Source organism: Scyliorhinus torazame, chromosome 21 (assembly GCF_047496885.1).
Source record: "Scyliorhinus torazame isolate Kashiwa2021f chromosome 21, sScyTor2.1, whole genome shotgun sequence".
NCBI lineage: Eukaryota > Metazoa > Chordata > Chondrichthyes > Carcharhiniformes > Scyliorhinidae > Scyliorhinus > Scyliorhinus torazame.
The window spans coordinates 93213253-93230345 of record NC_092727.1 but is presented as its reverse complement, the minus strand read 5'-3'; the positions used below and the strand labels follow the sequence as shown (position 1 = coordinate 93230345).

The 17093-nt window shown below is 53.0% G+C and overlaps 1 protein-coding gene across 4 annotated transcripts in view; it reads left to right on the top strand.

The window, feature by feature from the left end:
• The window catches only part of LOC140398411 (gap junction gamma-1 protein-like), a 150503-nt gene that overhangs the window by 121811 nt on the left and 11599 nt on the right, over positions 1–17093 (top strand). Inside the window, exon 2 of one of the 4 annotated variants that reach the window (XM_072487075.1) lies at positions 7322–7645. The exons of the other annotated variants lie outside the window; for them this stretch is intronic. The gene's annotated coding sequence lies outside the window, so the exon portion shown is untranslated. The remainder of the gene's footprint in view (positions 1–7321; positions 7646–17093) is intronic. 4 annotated transcript variants of the gene reach the window in all.

Genomic DNA, 17093 nt, shown 5'->3' with positions numbered 1-17093 from the left:
AAGGAATCGGCAAAGCGCTATAGATAGGTTAAGCGAGTGGACAAAACCGTGGCAGACGGAGCATAATGTGGGGAAAGATAAACTTGTCCACTTTGGCAGGAAAAATAGACAAGCAGTCTATTATGTTGATGGAGAGATTACAGAACTCAGGCACAGAGGGACCTGGGTGTCCTGGGGCATGAATGCAGTTACTGCCAATGATTAGGAAGGCAAATGGAATATTTTTGTTTATTGTAAGAGGAATGGAAAATAAAAGTAGGATTTTGCTACAACATTTGGTGAGACCACATCTTATAAGTGATGCACCATCAATTACACACGAGGCAAGTTGTAGAAAACAAAGTAATGGTTTTAATAGTCTGAGATGTAGCCTGTCTGCTGCTGAATCCAGACTGGAGACAGGGCTACAGATCAGTCAACTATATACAACACCCAGTGGGGCGGAGCCACGGAAGAACAACAATATATAACACAGTGAGTAACAATGGAACAAACAGTAACAGAGAATATATACAGCGCTGTAAGTAACAGTGGAACCAGAATAACAGCGGTTCACCAGATTCACCCCCCGTTTATTAAAAAAAGGTCCAGCGGGGGTGAAGCAAACTTATAGATTAAGTCTATCAGGAGCTTTAACCGTCCGCTGTGACCGCCTCAGTCCCGGCTGTGGTGTCGGCCGGGACACTCTGGGAGCGTGTAGTCCTCTTCTTCTGGAAGCGTCGACTGAGAGAGAGAGAGACGGTGTAGGCGCGGGGGCGATGGTAATGGAGGTAGACGGTGGAGGGTCAGGTGGGGAACCAGCGGGTGCCAGGTCCCGGAAGGAGACTGTGTCCTGCCGCCTGTCCTGATGTGCCACATAGGCATATTGTGGGTTAGCGTGGAGAAGCATAACCCGCTCGACCAGGGGATCGGTTTTGTGGTTCTTCACATGCTTCCAGAGGAGCACAGGCCCTGTGGCTGTCAGCCAGGACGGGAGCGAGACCCTGAGGTGGACTTCCTAGGGAAGACAAACATACGTCCGTGAAGGGTCACGGTGGCAGAGCACAGAAGCGACCGGATAGAGTGGGGCGCACCGGGAAGGACCTCCTGCCAGCGGGAGACTTCTAGACCGTAGGGCCAGGAGGACGGCCTTCCAGACCGTTGCGTTCTCCCTCTCCACCTATCCGTTTCCCCGGGGGTTGTAGCTGATAGGTCTGCTTGAGGTGATGCCCTTGCTGAGCAGGAACTGACGCAGCTCATCACTCATGAATGAGGAGCCCAGATATCTCTGGATGTAGGTGGGGAAACCGAACAAGGTGAAGAAGCTGTGCAGGGCCTTGATGACAGTGGCCGAGGTCATGTCAGGGCATGGGATGGCAAAGGGTTGAGTACTCATCAACAATGTTGAGGAAGTACACGTTACGGTCGGTGGAGGGGAGGGCCCTTTGAAGTCGATGCAAAGGGGTGGGAAGCCTTCACCAGGTGCGCTCTGCCTGGCCGATAGAAGTGCGGTTTGCACTCCGCGCAGACCTGGCAGTCCCTGGTCATGGTCCTGACCTCCTCGATGGAGTAAGGCACGTTGCGGGCCTTGACAAAATGAAAGAAAAAGGTGACCCCCAGTTAACAGAGGTCATTGTGGAGGGCCCGAAGTCGGTCAACTTGGGCGCTGGCACATGTATCGTGGGACAGGGCATCTGGGAGCTCATTGAGCTTCCCTGGACGATACAAGATGTCGGAATTATAGGTGGAGAGTTCGATCCTCCACCTCAGAATCTTGTTGTTCTTGATCTTGCCCCTCTGTGTATTGTTGAACATGAAGGCAACCGACCGTTGGTCAGTGAGGAGAGTGAATCGCCTGCCAGCCAGGTAATGCCTCCAATGTCGCACAGCTTCCACAATGGCTTGGGCTTCTTTCTCGACGGAGGAGTATCGAACCTCGGAGACCTGGAAGTTACAGGAAAAGAAGGCCACGGGTCTGCCTGCCTGATGGAGGGTAGCGGCCAGGGCAAAATCGGACCCATCGCTCTCCACCTGGAACGGGATGGACTCGTCCACAGCGTGCATCGTGGCCTTGGCAATGTCTGCCTTGATGCGGTTGAAGGCTAGGCGGGCCTCGGCCGACAGGGGAAAAAGGGCGGATTTGATGAGTGGACGTGCCTTTTCCGCATAGTTGGGGACCCACTGGGCATAGTACGAAAAGAACCCCAGGCATCTCTTCAGAGCCTTGGGGCAGTGGGGAAGGGGAAGTTGCAGAAGGGGGTGCATGCGTTCGGGATCGGGCCCTAGGACTCCCATTTTCCACAACGTAGCCGAGGATGGCTAGGCGGGTCGTGCGGAAAACGTACTTCTCCTTTATTATACGCAAGATTAAGGAGCTTGGCGGTGTGAAGGAAACGCTGGAGGTTGGCGTCATGGTCCTGCTGGTCATGGCCGCAGATGGTGACATTATCCAGATACGGGAACGTGGCCCGCAGCCCGTTCTGGTCAACCATTCGGTCGATGGACCGAGACCCCATTGGTGATGCCGAAGGGGACCCTGAGGAAGTGGTAGAGGCGCCCATCTGCCTCGAGGGCAGTGTATTGGCGGTCCTCCGGGTGGATAGGGAGCTGGTGGTAAGTGGACTTCAAGTTTACCGCGGAGAAGACTCGGTACTGCGCAATCTGGTTGACCATGTCAGATATGCGGGGAAGGGGGTACACATCGAGCTGCATGTACCAGTTTATCGTCTGACTGTAGTCGACGACCATCCGGAGCTTCTCCCCAGTCTTGGGCTGGTACTGATCCCTTCCCGCAGGAGTCGCTGGACCTCTGACCTGATAAAGGCCTTGTCCCGAGCACTATGTCGTCTGCTCCTGGTGGCGACGGGCTTACAGTCCGGGATGAGGTTAGCGAAGAGCGGGGGTGGGCAACCTTAAGGGTCGCGAGGCTACAGACGGTGAGAGGGGGCAGGGGTCCACCGAACGTTAAGGTGAGGCTTCGGAGATAGCATTGGAAGTCTAGGCCTAATAAAAGGGGTGTGCAGAAATAGGAGAGGACGTAGAGTCTAAAGTTAACGTACTCTACACCACGTATCGCAAGAGCTGCGACACAGTACCCCCGGACCTCAACAGAGTGTGATCCGGGAGCCAGAGAGATTGTCTGGGACGCAGGAACAATTCGGAGGGAGCAGTAGCTTACTGTATCAGGATGGACGAAGATGTCCGTGTTCCTGGAGTCGAATAAGCAGGTCGTCTCGTGCCCGTTGATCCGGACGGTCATCAAGGAGTTCTTGAGATGACGGCGCCGGGACTGGTCGAGGGTGACGGAGGCGAGCTGCGGGAGGTGGCTGGTCTGGTCGGTGGTAGCGGGCGGCGTCCAAGATGGCAGCCCCAACGAGTCGCACGTGGAGGGTCGTGTAGAAGATGGCGAACAAGATGGCGGACTCCACAGGTCACACGAGGCGGATGACTCGTTAGAAGGGGGTGGTCCCGACAGGCAAGATACCATGCGGCAGGATTTGGACGTTTTAGGCTGGGCCTGGCAGACTTTTGCAAAGTGGCCCTTCTTACGGCACTCGCTGCAGGTCGTGTTCTGAGCTGGGCAGTCTTGTCTGGAGTGCTGACCCAGGCCGCAGAAGTAGCAGGACTGTCCCCCGGAGTTGGCGGGCTGCCGCGCGGCACAGGCTTGTGACCCCCCCCCCCCCGGATCGGGTGATGGCTGCGCCCAGGTCGCCCACGAGGACGCCGCATGGTCGGGCGTGAAGGCATCCATATTCTGGAAGGCCACTTCCAGGGAGTTCATGAACCGCACCGTGTCATTTAGGTAGAGGGTACCCACTTCGAGCAGGCGCTGATGGATGTTGTCAGACCTAACACGAGCCACATGGGTGTCCCGGATCAGGAGCTCGGTATGTTGAACTGCCGTTACTGCCTGGCAGCTACAGTTCCGGGCGAGTACCCGCAGGTCACGCAGAAACTCGGCCAAAGATTCTCCTGGGCGTTAACGCCTCATGGTGAGGAGGTGCCAGGCGTACACCTCGTTTACCGCCCTCACGTCCTGCCCTTTTGAGGAGTGTAATCGCCTCGTCGTACGTGGCTGCAGCTGTGATGAGGGTAAATATTCGGTGGCTCACCCGGGCGTTGAGGACTCGTTGTGCTCCCCTGAGACGGCGTCAGTGGAAGAGTCGAGGTAGGCCTCGAAACAGCTTGGCCAATGCTGGAAGATCACAGTGACATCGGCTGCCTCTGGGTCCAGGTCCAATCGCTCAGGCTTGAGTGACTTATCCATCATACTATCTTGTATTAAATTGATGCACCATCAATTGAATACTGAGCAAGTTGTAGAAAACAAAGTAATGGTTTTAATAGTCTGAGATGTAGCCTGTCTGCTGCTGAATCCAGACTGGAGACAGGGCTACAGATCAGTCAACTATATACAACACCCAGTGGGGCAGAGCCTCGGAAGAACAACAATATATAACACAGTGAGTAACAATGGAACAAACCGTAACAGAGAATATATACAGCGCTGTAAGTAACAGTGGAACCAGAATAACAGTGGTTTACCACAATAAATTCATAAGATGTAGGAGCAAATTAGACCATTCGGCCCATCGAGTCTGCTCCGCAATCATGGCTGATATGTTCCTCATCTGCTACCTACAATGTTACAGACCAAGAGTTGGATTGCAAAATCAGCCAGAGCATCTCCACCCTAGAACACATGACCTAGGAGCAGGAATATGCAATTTGGCATTCCGAGCCTACCGCCCTCCATGTGATCATGGCTGATCCCATCCCGGCCTCAACTCCACTGTCCTGCCTGTTCGACATAACCCTTCAACCCATTACCAAATCTGTCTTGGGAGTAATGTGCACAGTTTTGGTCTTGTTATTTAAGGAAGGATAGAAATATGTTTAGAAGCAGTTCAGAGAAAGCTCACTCGACTGATACCTGGGAGGCATGGGTTGGGTGATATCTCCGCAAAGTCATCCGGAATGCCAAGAGAGAATATCAAACCAAGCTAGAGTCACAGAGAGACTCTCGGCGGTTGTGGCAAGGACTAAACAACATAACGGGCTACAAAGCGAAGCCGAACAGTATCTCGGGCAGCAGCCCACCCCTCCCCGATGAACTCCATGCATTCTATGCTCGGTTCGAGCAGGTAACCAACAATCCGCTGGCGAGTGCCCCAGCAGCCCATAATTCACCCATACCCACCATCACAGCTTCTGAAGTCAGATTGGCCTTCCTGAAAGTGAACCCTCGGAAGGCGACGGGCCCAGACGGGATCCCTGGTCGTGCACTCAGAGCCTGCGCGGATCAGCTGGCAGAGGTATTCACGGACATCTTTAACCTGTCCCTACTCCACTCCGAGGTCCCCACCTGCTTCAAGAAGACCACCATCATACCGGTACCAAAGAAGAACCAGGCAACGTGCCTCAATGACTACCGACCAGTGGCCCTGACTTCAGTCGTAATGAAGTGCTTCGAGAGGTTGATCATGAAGCGCATCACCTCCATACTCCCAGAACGCCTTGATCCACTGCAATTCGCATACCCCTGCACCCGGTCCACATCAGACACCATTTCTCTGGCCCTACACTCATCCCTAGAGCATCTCGAAAACTAGGACTCCTACATTAGACTCCTATTTATTGACGACAGCTCCGCCTTCAACACCATAATCCCAGCCAAGCTCATATCAAAGCTCCAAAACCTAGGACTTGGCTCCCCACTCTGCAACCGGATCCTCGATTTTCTGACCGACCAGACCACAATCAGTAAGAATGAACAACAATACCTCCTCCACAATAGTCCTCAACACCGGCGCCCCGCAAGACTGCGTACTTAGCCCCCTACTCTACTCCCTGTACACACACGACTGCGTGGCAAACCTTGGTTCCAACTCCATCTTCAAGTTTGCTGACGATCCGACCATAGTGGGCCGGATCTCGAATAACGATGAGTCCGAATACAGGAGGGAGATAGAGAACCTAGTGGAGTGGTGTAGCGACAACAATCTCTCCCTCAATGCCAGCAAAACTAAAGAGCTGGTAATTGACTTCAGGAAGCAAAGTACTGTACACACCCCTGTCCGCATCAACGGGGCCGAGGTGGAGATGGTTAGCAGTTTCAAATTCCTAGGGGTGCACATCTCCAAAAATCTGTCCTGGTCCACCCACGTCGACGCTACCACCAAGAAAGCACAACAGCGCCTATACTTCCTCAGGAAACTAAGGAAATTCGGCATGTCCACATTGACTCTTACCAACTTTTACAGATGCACCATAGAAAGCATCCTATCGGGCTGCATCACAGCCTGGTATGGCAACTGCTCGGCCCAGGACCGCAAGAAACTTCAGAGAGTCGTGAACACCGCCCAGTCCATCACACGAACCTGCCTCCCATCCATTGACTCCATCTACACCTCCCGCTGCCTGGGGAAAGCGGGCAGTATAATCAAAGATCCCTTCCACCCGGCTTACTCACTCTTCCAACTACTTCCATCGGGCAGGAGATACAGAAGTCTGAGAACATGCACAAACAGACTCAAAAACAGCTTCTTCCCCACTGTCACCAGACTCCTAAATGACCCTCTTATGGACTGACTTCAGTAACACTACACCCTGTATGCTTCATCCGATGCCAGTGCTTATGTAGTTACATTGTAAATGTTGTGTTGCCCTATTATGTATTTTCTTTTATTCCCTTTTTTTCTCATGTACTTAATGATCTGTTGAGCTGCTCGCAGAAAAATACTTTTCACTGTACCTCGGTACACGTGACGATAAACAAATCCAATCCAATCTTATGAAGTAAGATTGGACAGGCTCCAACACCATTGGTGTTTCGAAGATTGGGAGGTGATCTTGTGGAAACAGACTTGGCAGGGTAGATGCTGAGAGGGTGGTTACACTTGTGAGAGAGACTAGAACTTGAGGTACCTAAAGGGTCTCCCATTTAAGACCGAGATGAGGAGGATTTGTTTTCTTTGAAGGTTGTGAGTTTTTGGAACTCTTCTCCAGAGATGGGTGGAGGCAGTGCCAATTAATATCTTTAAGGCAGAGGTAGATAGATTTCCCTGAATATATTTATTGCCGTCAGATCTTTGCCTGTCTGTCCTGTGGTGATATGATTGAAGTTTTTAGGATTTTGCATGGAAATGACAGAGTAGATTGGAATTTTTTAATTCGCTGGGGGAGTCTAGGATAAGGAGATGGAAAATCAGAGCCAAGTTATTCAGTAGAGACATTAGGAAACAATTATTTACAAAGAATGGTAGAAGCATGGGAAGCTTTGCCACAGAAGCAGTAGGTGGCAGCTCAATTCGTTTTAAAATCACCTAATTTGTTTTTACAGTGCAGTAGGACGCCATTCGGCCCATTGAGTCTGCACCGGCCCTTCGAAAGAGCACCTTACTCGCACGTCCACTCTAACCCAGTAATTCTTTTGAACACCCAAGAGCAATCCACCTAACCTGCACATCTTTGGACTGTGGGAGGAAACCGGAGCGCCCGGAGGAAAGCCACGCACACACGGGGAGAACCTGCGGACTCCGCACAGACAGCAACCCAAGCTGGGATTCAAACCTGGGACCCTGGAGCTGTGAAGCTACTCTGCTAACGTCCATATCTGTGATTGATAAGATTTTTGTCACCAAATTTTAAGAGCCATTGAGCCGTGGTGGGTAAATGGAATTCTGATCTAATTTAGCCATAATCCCACTGAACAGTGGAACAAGCTTGGGGGGTCCAAACGGTTAGAAACACAGGCCAGGATTTTACGCTCTTTCTCCACCTCCCCCCCAACCCCAGTGGGTTCTGAGACGGGCAGGTTGGTGGAGGAGTTCAAAATAGCATGGACAGGATTCCCTTCGGGATCCTGCCTGCCCTAACTGAAATGCAATTTTACGGTGTGACAGACAGGGATTCAGCCGGGAATCTCCCCCCCCCCCCCCCCCCCCCCCCCCATGCTCCTATTAAGGCCCTCAAGTGGCCACTTAGTGATTACTGAAAGGCCTTTTCCCGGACAGCCTCAATTTGTAGGCTGGCGGGCCCCCAATGACTGAGGCTGGGAAACAGAAAATGCTTTTGCCCTTGATCTCGAGTGGGGGTGGGATGCCTTCATCAGAAGGCCCTTTCAGATTGAGGGCGCCCCTCAATCCCATGGACCATAGACTTCTGACCAATTCTTCCTTCCCCATCACCCCCCCCCCCCCCACTCTGCCCACCCAAGAGTTAGATCGCTCCCCCTCATGACCCCCCCCAGGCCATTCCCGACCCACTTCTCCCTGGGACCGCTGAAACTTCCCAGCTTTGCAGTTCCTGAGACTTGGGGCTCGATCAAATGGCCACGCTGTACCTGAAAAGCAGTGCCGCCGTGGCGCAATGTGGCCAATTGAAGCCTCTCCCAGGATCTACCGGGCTTGCAATGCCTCGTAAGATCTAACGCGATCTTGCAAGATGTTGCGATTGGGCGGCATCACCGTTTGCCAATTCTGAATGTTAGAGCTGGACAGCTAGTCTCACTTTATAAACTAAAAGCAAATTACTGCGGATGCTGGAATCTGAAACCAAAAGAGAAAATGCTGGAAAATCGTAGCAGATCTGGCAGAATCTGTAGGGGGAGAAAAGAGCTTAACGTTTCGAGTCCAGATGACTTTGTCAAAGTCTCACTTTATATGCAGTTTCCTGAGGGTTGGGATCTATCCGAGACCGCAGGCAAGCAGTGTTCAGTACTGGCCACTACAAACAGGGATTAGATAGAACGACACTCGTGGGGGTCTCCCAGGGGATTCTCCTCATAGTGAGTTGGGACCTGGAAGGGGGTGGGGGGGGCGGGTGTCAGGGGCCTGATCATCCTGATCTCTCACTGCACTGGAGTTCCGGAAAGCGGAGCTCCTCCGTGCAGGCAGAATGTGCGACCTCGGCTGCTCGTTCCTCGCTGCGGCCCCATTTCTAACCTGAATGACATTTGATAGCGTTGATGTTGCTCTGCGCTGCGAGTGCCGGTATTCATGCGGCTAAATGCGCTCGCTAATGGACTTTGTTCCCGATTAGTCAAGTTGCGCTCCTAGTCTCGGGCGTGGTGCTGCAGTTGCACCTCCCGCCACTGCAGCGCTGTGCCTGGATGATTGGCTGACAGCTCTCCGAGGTAGAATCTCCTCCCAAGTGCAGACGGAGGTACCGCCTGCTGCCCAAGCATTAACTGGCACCAGGCCTGTCGGAGATGCTGGGGATGTATTCCCTGCCAACTCTCCAGAGGATGGGCACCAAGCTCTCGCCATCCTAAAAATTCAGCTCATGGGTAGGAGCGCACATGAAAGCTCTCGGAGATCATTGACCCAATTGAACATCCTGAAGCTCTGTTGGATTGCCATGCTTGGCTCTAATCTTACCTATTCCTCAAGAATCTACTTTTGACAACTTCATCCTTCTCCCACCCTAACAACTTTGGCTGTGCACTTTCCCAACATGTACTGTTGTGTTTCAGGCAGCCACTTGCCACCACCTTCTGGAGGGCAATTAAGGAACGCCCCATCCCCCATGCAAATTTCTCAAATCCAAATACGCCTCTCGGGTGTCATCTGTAAACATGGGACAACTTGCACGTGATGGCAGTGAGCCTCTCCATTGCCATTGATGAAGTGTGTCTCATGCATTCTAACCCCGAGTGTTCTCTGTCACAAAAACTGCCAACAACCACCTCCATATCGCCCACCTCCTTCCTCCTTTTTTTCAGCTCATCATCTGCTGGATGCACTTTCATTCTTTAGTCAAGCCTAGAGAGGCTATAGTTTTCTGATGCTCTCCTGACAGTCCTCCCATCCTCTGCCGTCCAAAAAACCAGGAGATCCCAAAATCCTGCTAACCATATCCTACCCGCTACCCAATCCCACTCTGCTATCAACCTGTCCTCACTGACCTAATGATTCCGTAATTCCAGTAATATTGAATTCCTCAGGCTCATGGTTAAGATTCTCCATATGTATCAGCCACGGCTCGGACGGCTGCACTCTCTCACCTCTGAATCAGGAGGTTCTGGCTTCAAGTCAAACACCTGGGCTTTAGCAGGGAAATTGAAGCTTTTTGAAAAAAAAAATGTTTATTCAAAGTTTTTCAACAAACATTTTCAACCATTTAAACCCCCTCCCACCGTAACAAAAAAGAGAAGGAACAGAACAAAACATAAACATCAATCCAACATAATACAGAACTTGTACAATGGTACCTCCCGCCCATATTGACTCTCCCATATGTTTATGTTTTTCCATTTTCCAGTGCCCCAAGGAAACCCCCCTTCCCCGCCCACCCATATACCCCCCCCCCACCTCCCTGGGTTGCTGCTGCTGCTGACCGACCTCCATCTAACGCTCCGCGAGATAGTCTAGGAACGGTTGCCAGCGCCTGAAGAACCCCTGCACAGACCCTCTCAAGGCAAACGTTATCCTCTCCAGCTTGATGAACCCTGCCATGTCATTGGTCCGAGCTTCCACACTGGGGGGCTTCGCGTCTTTCCATAATAGCAAGATCCTCCGCCGGGCTACCAGGGACGCAAAGGCCAGGATACCGGCCTCTATCACCTCCTGCACTCCCGGCTCGTCCGCCACCCCAAATAGTGCCAGCCCCCAACCATCATTTTAATCGACTGTACCCTGCCCGCTAGCGAGAGTGGCAACATATCCCATCGTTTGAAGTCGTCCTCCATCTGCTCCACCAGCCACGTCAAATTAAGTTTGCAGGGCCCCCCAACTCCTAGCTACCTGGATCCCCAAGTACTGAAAGCTCCTTTCCGCCCTCCTCAACGGTAGGCCGTCTATCCCTCTTCCCTGGTCCCCTGGATGCACCACGAAGAGCTCACTTTTCCCTACATTGAGCTTATAGCCGGAGAAGTCCCCAAACTCCCTTAGGATCTGCATGACCTCCACCATCCCCTCCACTGCATCTGCCATATAGCAACAGGTCGTCCACATACAGCGACACCCGATGCTCCTCTCCCCCTCGGACCACCCCCCTCCATTTCCTGGACTCCCTTAATGCCATGGCCAAAGGCTCAATTGCTAATGCAAACAACAGGGGGGACAGGGGGCACCCCTGCCTCGTCCCTCGATACAGCCGAAAATACTCCGACCTCCGCCGATTCGTAACCACACTCGCCACCAGGGCTCTAATTAGGAGCTTAACCCAACTAATAAACCCTCCCCCGAACCCAAAACTCCGCAGCACTTCCCAGAGGTACTCCCACTCTACTCGGTCAAAGGCCTTCTCCGCGTCCATAGCCACCACTATCTCCGCCTCTCCCTCCACCAATGGCATCATAATCACGTTTAGGAGCCTCCGCACATTGGTGTTTAGCTGCCTGCCCTTTACAAATCCCGTCTGGTCCTCGTGAATCACCCCTGGGACACAGTCCTCAATCCTCGTAGCCAGCACTTTTGCCAGCAACTTAGCGTCCACAATAAGGAGCGAAATCGGCCGATACGACCCACATTGCAGTGGGTCCTTGTCCCGCTTCAGGATCTAAGAAATCATCGCCCCGGACATTGCCGGGGGCAGGGTCCCCCCCCTCCCTTGCCTCATTGAAAGTCCTCACCAGCAACGGGGATAACAGGTCCACATACTTCCTGTAAAACTCAACCGGGAACCCATCTGGTCCCGGGGCCTTCCCCGCCTGCGTGCTCCCCAGTCCCTTAATCAGCTCCTCCAACCCAATTGGCGCCCCCAAACCAGCCACCTCCTGCTCCTCCACCCTCGGGAACCTCAGTTGATCCAGAAATCGTCGCATCCCCTCTTCCCCCGCTGGGGGCTGAGATCTGTACAGCTCCTCATAAAAGGCTTTCACCGCACTCCGCACCGTAGTTCCCCTGCCATCCTTGACTCCACCTATCTCCCTCGCTGCCATCCTCTTACGGAGCTGATGTGCCAGCATCCGGCTCGCCTTCTCCCAATACTCGTACGTCGCCCCCTGTGCTTTCCTCCACTGTGCATCTGCCTTCCCTGTGGTCAACAGGTCGAATTCCGCCTGGAGACTTCGCCTCTCCCTGAGTAGTCCCTCTTCAGGGGCCTCTGCATATCTCCTGTCCACCCTCAGGATCTCCCCCACTAACCTTTCCCTTTTCCTTCCCTCTCTCTTCTCCCTGGTGAGCCCTAATGGAAATTAACTCTCCCCTGACCACCGCCTTCAGCGCCTCCCATACTACCCCCACCTGCACCTCCCCGTTGGCGTTGGCCTCCAAATACCTTTCAATGCACCCCCGTACCCTCCCGCACACCACCTCATCTGCCAGTAATCCCACATCCAAACGCCACAGTGGGCGTTGGTCCCTCTCCTCTCCCAAATCCAGTTCCACCCAGTGTGGGGCGTGATCCGAGATGGCTATGGCCGAATACTCCGTTCCCTCCACTTTCGGGATCAGCGCCCTGCTCAGAACTAAAAAATCTATCCGGGAGTAGGCTTTGTGTACGTAGGGAAAAAAAATAAAAAATTCCCTGGCCAGGGGCCTAGCAAATCTCCACGGATCCACCCCCCCCCCCCCAATCTGGTCCATAAACCCCCTAAGCACCTTGGCCCCAGCCGGCCTCTTCCCCGTCCTAGATCTGGAATGATCTAATGCTGGGTCCAACACCGTGTTGAAATCCCCCCCCCCCCCCCCATTATCAAGCTTCCTATCTCCAGGTCCGGAATGCGCCCCAACATACGTTTCATAAATCCAGCATCGTCCCAGTTCGGGGCGTATACGTTTACCAATACCCCTGCAGCCTACCGCTCACCATCACGTATCGACCTCCATTGTCCACTACTATATTCTTGGCCTCAAACGACACCCGCTTCCCCACCAGTATTGCCACCCCTCTATTCTTCGCATCCAGCCTCGAATGGAATACCTGTCCTACCCATCCCTTTCTTAACCTGACCTGGTCTGTCACCTTCAAATGTGTCTCCTGAAGCATGACCACGTCTGCCTTCAGTCCCTTTAAGTGAGCGAATACTCGGGCCCTCTTAACCGGCCCATTCAGGCCCCTCACATTCCACGTTATCAGCCGGATTGGGGGGCTTTTTCCCCCCCCCCCTCCTGCCGACTAGCCATCTCCTTTTCTACGCCAGTCCCGTGCCCGCGCCTCCCGCACCCTCCAGTCCCCCAGACGGGGGACCCCCGCCCCGACCATCTCTTCTGTTTCCAGTTCCCCCTCGGCCAATGCAGCAGCAACCCTATTTCCCCCCCCCTCTTTCCCCCCCCTTCCCCCCGCTAGATCCATATCTAGCTCTTTTGCTCCCCCCATAACACTCCCGTAAGTCAGCTGACACTTGTTGACCCCGGCCTCCCCCGCCTTCCCGTTGACCCACCCCCGTGTGGAAATCCCCCCTCCGCCTCCTCCCCAGCAATCGGTGTGCGCTCCTCCATTCCCCCCCCTGCTGCTCCGGCCCCCATGCCGCTCGATCTCCGCCCTCCGCCATCTTGTTTTTTCTCCCTCGCTTCTTTCGCTGCTCCAAAACCGCTTTTTTGACCGCTCCACTTCTGGTCCACTCCATATACTATGGAAGGGGGACCTTGCTCTCACCTTCCCACACGGGAAGTCGTTGAAAGATTTCCCTTGGGGCTCCTCTGGAGAGCCCATAAGTCCGTTCTAGCCGCCGAAATGTGCGGCTTAGCTCCGCATCGCCGCAACCGGAAGTGAGGGGAAATCAAAGCTGACACTCCAGTGTAGTACTGAAGCAGTGCTGCACTGACAGAGGTGCCACCTTTTGAATAAGACCTTAAACTGAGATTCTATCCGCTTGACCGGCTGTGTGTCAAAGATGTCATGCCACTATTTTGAAGAACATCAGGGGAGTTATCCCTGGTGGCCTGGCCAATGTTTATCCTACAATCCACATCATAAAAAACATTGTCCTGATCATTGCTGTTTGCTGTGTTGAAAGTGGCTGTCCTGTTTCCTACATTACAACAGTGATTACACTTCAAATGGACTGCACTGGCTGTAGAGTAATTTGAGATGTCTGGTGGTCATGAGAAATGCCTTCCAGGTACCAGATCCTGTAGTCGGGAAGCTTGGGATCAGATTGTACCAGACATGGGGTTTTCCGGATTTTGGGTCCTGGGGTGGAGGGGTCAAACTGTTGATCCTCCATTTTTAAAAATAGTTTACTGGAGGTATTTTCAAATATGTACAGAACAAAAAGACACCAAGAACCATAATAGACCATCAACAATGTAATAACATGTCTCACGCTAACCTTCCCCAATCTCTCCTACCTTTCCAGTATAATGCTCGACCCCCCCCCTAACAAAAGAATGAAAAATGAGAGGGGGAAAACCCTCCTTCACCCTTCCAGCTGACATTCTGGCACTCTCTTTTTAAAAGAAAAAAGTCGCTGAACAGCTTCCAACTCGTGGAAAACCCCTGGTCCATACTCCTAATGGCGAGAAATTCTGCCAGGTTGCACACCCGTGTCCCCACTCTTAAAGGCTCCAATCCCACCAAGTCAACAAGATCCTCTCCGGGCTAGCAGGGAGGTGAAGGGCCGCTAGGTCAGCGCCCCTCTCCACCTGAGCACCCGGATCTTCTGACACTCCAAATAGTGCTACACGTTGGCTTGGTGTTACTTCCACACCCAGAACGTTTGACGATATTTCCGCAACCAGAACCCCACCAACCTCGGACAGAATATGTGGGTATGGTTCGCCACTGTCCCGGCACAGTGCCTGGAGTGGCCCCTACCCCCGGGAGGAATCTATTCATCCTAGACGTTGTCATATGTGCCCTGTGCACCACTTTAAACTGTATTAGGCTTAATCTCACGAATTACGAGGAAGTGTTAATCCTGCACAGGGCCTCACTCCAAGCCCCCTCCCATATCGCGCCTCCCTCCGCCCCAGTTCCCGTTCCTCCTCCCACTTCTGCTGAATTTCTTCCGTTGGCGCTTCCTCCTTTTTTACTCAGCTCTGCATACATAGCTGAGATCTTGTCTTTTCCCTATCTCGTCCTCTGATAACAGCCTATCCAGCAGCCCCAGGGTGGTAACATTGGAAACGAACTCAGGAAGACCCTGATCTGTAGGTACCTGAACCCATTTCCCCTTCGGCAACTGATTCACCACCGGATTTGAGGAGTGTCTGTTCAATGAGAACGGCAGAGGCACTGATGTCAATGCCCTCAAAGTGGTTCCATTGCACGAGGCCTCCTCCACCCGTCCCCACACCGACCACTGTCCACTTTTGAACCATGGCAATGTTTGCTGCCCAGTAGTAGTTGTGCAAGTTTGGCAGTGGCAGGCCTCCTCTCTGCCTGCCTCTCTCCATGAAAACTCCTGGTTCGAGAGGTCCTCCCCGCCCATACAAAGCTCAAAATCACCTTGTTCACTTTTTCTTTCTTAAAAAAACACCTTGGGTGGATGAGGATCTGGTGGAAGGGCTGGGAACCCCAATTGATACTGAAGAAATAATGGAGGGGTTGGCGGGCATGTAATCTGGCAAGGCCCCGGGGCCTGACGGCTACCCGGTGGAATTCTATAAGAAGTTTTAGGAGATATTGAGCCCACTGCTGGTGAGGGCAATTAATGAAGCAAGAGAGAAGGGAGCCCTCCCCCCAACGGTGTCGCAGGCCTCTATTTCATTGGTCCTGAAACGGGAGAAGGATCCGGAGCAATGCGGGTCATACAGGCCAATTTCTCTACTGAATATTGACGCCAAACTGCTGGCTAAGATACTGGCCACAAGGATAGAGGATTGTGTCCCAGGGGTGATGATAGTGGAAGACCAGACGGGGTTTGTAAAGGGCAGGCAACTCACGGCCAATGTTCAAAGGCTCGTAAATCTTGTCATGATGCCCGCAGAAGGAGGGGAGATGGAGTTAGTGGTCGCGATGGATGTGGAGAAGGCTTTTGATCGGGTGGAGTGGGATTACCTGTGGGAGGCGCTGGGAAGGCTTGGGTTTGGTGAGGGCTTCATTGACTGGGTGCGGTTACTCTATCAGGCACCAGTAGCTAGTGTGCGTACGAACCGGGTTATTTTAAACTACACCGAGGGACGAGGCAAGGGTGTCCCCTTTCCCTGCTACTGTTTGCTCTGACCATAGAGCCATTGGCCATGGCGTTAAGAGCCTCTAGGTACTGGAAAGGGCTGGAGGAAGTTATGCGGATCTTAGGGGAATTTGGTAATTTTTCAGGGTATAAATTGAACATTGGCCGGGGGGGTGGGGGGGAAGAGCGAGATGTTTGCGATCCAGGCGAGAGGGCAGGAGAAGAGACTGGGAGAGCTGCCGTTTAGAATGGTAGGAAGGAGCTTTCGATATTTGGGAATCCAGGTGGCTCGGGAATGGGAGGCACTGCACAAGTTAGACCTAGAACAAATGAACGAGGACTTGATGGGACATGCTCCTGCTATCACTGGCGGGGAGGGTACAGACCGTGAAAATGACAGTCCTCCCCAGATTTCTGTTTGTCTTTCAGTGCCTCCCCATCTTCATCCCAAGGGCCTTTTTCAAGCGGGTGAATAAGGTTATTGCGGGCTTTGTGTGGACGGGTAAAACCCTGCGAGTGAAGAAAGTGTTGCTGGAGTGCAGTCGGGGGGAGGGTGGGTTGGCGCTGCCGAACTTTTGTAATTACTACTGGGCGGCTAATATAGCCATGATTAGGAAGCAGGTAGTGGGGGAGGGGTCGGTGTGGGAACGAATGGAGGCAGCGTCATGTAAAGACACAGGTTTGGCAGCACTGATAACGGCGCCTCTCCCGTTCTCGCCGGCCCGATACTCCACAAGTCCGGTGGTGGTGGCGGCTCTGAGAACCTGGGGGCAGTGAAGGAGATGTAAGAGAGTGGAGGGAGCATCGGTTTGGACCCCGATTTATAATAATCATCGGTTTGTACCGGGTAGGCTGGATGGTGGGTTCCGGACATGGCAAAGGGCAGGAATTAGGAGGATGTGGGGTCTATTTAAAGACTGGAGCTTCCGCAGCTTGAAAGCCTTGGAGGAAAAATTTGAATTGGCAGCAGGGAATGGGTTTAGGTATCTGCAGGTACGAGACTTTTTGAGAAGGCAGGTTCCGGCCTTCCCGCTGCTGCCGCCACGGGGGATACAGGACAGAGTAGTCTCCAGTACATGGGTGGGAGAGGGGAAGGTATCAGACATCTACC